This window comes from Arachis hypogaea, chromosome 12, assembly GCF_003086295.3.
Source record: "Arachis hypogaea cultivar Tifrunner chromosome 12, arahy.Tifrunner.gnm2.J5K5, whole genome shotgun sequence".
NCBI classification, from domain to species: domain Eukaryota; kingdom Viridiplantae; phylum Streptophyta; class Magnoliopsida; order Fabales; family Fabaceae; genus Arachis; species Arachis hypogaea.
The window spans coordinates 13,374,149-13,377,311 of record NC_092047.1 but is presented as its reverse complement, the minus strand read 5'-3'; the positions used below and the strand labels follow the sequence as shown (position 1 = coordinate 13,377,311).

General features: G+C 32.3%; 1 non-coding gene across 1 annotated transcript; it reads left to right on the top strand.

Annotated features, from left to right (window-relative positions):
- The first annotated feature begins 278 nt into the window (after positions 1-278).
- On the top strand, positions 279-386 carry LOC112731283 (small nucleolar RNA R71). Its single transcript, XR_003167069.1, has one exon. It is a non-coding gene; the product is annotated as a small nucleolar RNA R71 (small nucleolar RNA).
- Positions 387-3,163: the final 2,777 nt, after the last annotated feature.

Sequence of the window (3,163 nt, the reverse complement as noted above, 5' to 3'; positions counted from 1 at the left end):
GAAATCATATTGACTTGCTGAGTCAATATTTTATTCTGAGCCAATATGGCATTCAGAGTATCAACTTCAAGAACTCCCTTCTTCATAGGCGTCCCATTACTCACAGGATTCCTCTCAGAAGTGTACATGAACTGGTTATTAGCAACCATGTCAATGAGTTCTTGAGCTTCTGCAGGCGTTTTCTTTAGGTGAATGGATCCACCTGCAGAAGTGTCCAGTGACATCTTTGATAGCTCAGATAAACCATCATAGAATATATCTAGGATGGTCCATTCTGAAAGCATGTCAGAAGGACACTTTTTGGTCAACTGTTTGTATCTTTCCCAAGCTTCATAGAGGGATTCACCTTCTTTCTGTCTGAAGGTTTGAACATCCACTCTAAGCTTGCTCAGCTTTTGAGGAGGAAAGAACTTGGCTAAGAAAGCCGTGACCAGCTTATCCCAAGAGTTCAGGCTATCTTTAGGTTGAGAGTCCAACCATATTCTAGCTCTGTCTCTTACAGCAAAAGGAAAAAGCATGAGCCTGTAGACTTTAGGATCTACTCCATTAGTCTTAACAGTATCACATATCTGCAAGAATTCAGTTAAGAACTGAAAAGGATCTTCAGATGGAAGTCCATGAAACTTGCAGTTCTGCTGCATTAGAGAAACTAATTGAGGTTTCAGCTCAAAGTTGTTTGCTCCAATGGCAGGAATGGAGATACTTCTTCCATGTAAATTGGAATTAGGTGCAGTAAAGTCACCAAGCATCTTCCTTACATTATTATTATTTTCGGCTGCCATCTCCTCTTCCTGTTCGAAAATTTCTGAAAGGTTATTTCTGGATTGTTGTATTTTAGCTTCTCTTAATTTTTTCTTCAGAGTCCTTTCAGGTTCTGGATCTGCTTTAACAAGAATGTTCTTGTCCTTGCTCCTGCTCATATGACAAAGAAGAGGGCACAGAAAAAATAGTAATAATAATATGGATCCTTTATACCACAGTATGTGGATCCTTGTGTTAGTAGAAGAAAAGAAGGGAAGAAAATCTGAACTCAGAGAGAGAGGGGGTTCGGATTTTTGGAGAGTTGAAGGAAAGATGTTAGTATATCAATAAACAAATAGAAGAAGATGAGAGGGGGAAGTGAATTTTCGAAAACAATTTTTGAAAAAGAGTTAGTGATTTTCGAAAATAGTTTTTGAAAAAGGTTAGTATTTTTTCGAAAAATTTTTAAAATCAAAAATAAAAATAATTAGTTAATAAAAAAGAAATTTTTGAAAAAGAGGGAAGATATTTTCGAAAATTAGAGAGAGAGAGAGAGAGAGTGAGTTAGGTAGTTTTGAAAAAGTTAAGAAACAAACAAAAAGTTAGTTAGTTAAAACAAATTTGAAAAGATAAGAAGTTAGGAAGTTAGAGAAGATATTTTGAAATCAAATTTTGAAAAAGATAAGATAAGAAGATATTTTTGAAAAGATATGATAGAAATTAGTTTTTGAAAAAGATTTGAATTTTTAAAATCACAATTAATGACTTGATTCACAAGAAATCACAAGATATGATTCTAGAACTTAAAGTTTGAATCTTTCTTAACAAGTAAGTAACAAACTTGAAATTTTTGAATCAAAACATTAATTGTTTATGTTATTTTCGAAAATTTGATATAAAAATAAGAAAAATATTTTTGAAAAATATTTTTGGAATTTTCGAAAATAACTAAGAAATTTGAAAAAGATTTTATTTTTGAAAAATTTTTTTGAAAAAGATAAGATTTTCAAATTGAAAATTTGATTTGACTTATAAGAAACAACTTGATTTTAAAAACTTTTGAAAAAGTCAATCCAAATTTTCGAATTTGATGAGAGAAAAAGGGAAAGATATTTTTTTTTTTGATTTTTTGAATTTTTATGATGAGAGAGAAAAACAAGAAAAATGATGCAATGCATGGCAATTTTAGATCAAAACTATGAATGTGTGCAAGAATGCTATGAATGTCAAGATGAATACCAAGAACACCGTGAATATCATGATGAACATCAAGAACATATTTTTGAAAAATTTTATATGCAAAGAAAACATGTAAGACACCAAACTTAGAAATCTTTCATGTTTAGACTCTAATAAATAAAAAATGTACATGTAAAACAAGAAAAGACACAAAACAAGGAAAACATCAAGATCAAACAAGAAGACTGACAAAGAACAACTTGAAGATCATGAAGAACACTATGAATGTATGAAATTTTCGAAAAATGCAAGATGCACATGCAATTGACACCGACACATGACTCAAGCAAGAGACACAAAAATATTTTTGATTCTTATGATTTTCTAATTTTTTTTTGTATTTTTATTTTTATTTTTTTTTTCGAAAATTATTTTGAAAAATAAAAATAAGGATTCCAAAATCTTTAATATGAATTCCAGGAATCTTGTCATGTTAGTCTTAAAGCTCCAATCAAAGGGTCAGGCATGTCTTAACAGCCAGCCAAGCTTTAATAAAAATATGAGTGTAATTCAGACATGACAAGCCAGACATACCCTATCCAAAAGGATTGGGCATGACTCCACTGAGGTGATTAGCCAATCCCAAAGCAGTTTGGGTATGGCTTTACAGCCAGATAGGCTTCAACATACTTCATGAAACACTAGAATTCATTCTTAAAAATTTTGAAGCCATAGAATAATTTATTTTTGAAAACATTATTTTTAGTAAAAAAATTTTTTTTTTCGAAAACAAAAGAAAAAATTTATTTTTGAAAGATTTTTGAAAAATTTTTGAAAAGAAAACAAAAAGAAAATTACCTAATCTGAGCAACAGGATGAACCGTCAGTTGTCCAAACTCAAACAATCCGCGGCAACGGCGCCAAAAACTTGGTGCACGAAATTGTGATGTCCAGGCTCGAACAATCCCTGGCAACGTGAGCAACTTGGTACGCGTAATCGTGATTACACTTTAATTATGTAAAATTCATGGCTCTTTCTTTCCCTGGCAATGGTGCCAAGAACATGGTGCCAATACCATGGTTCACAACTTCGATACAACTAACCAGCAAGTGCACTGGGTCGTCCAAGTAATACCTTACGTGAGTAAGGGTCGAATCCCACGGAGATTGTTGGTATGAAGCAAGCTATGGTCACCTTGCAAATCTCAGTTAGGCAGATACAAATTGATAATGGTGTTTTCGA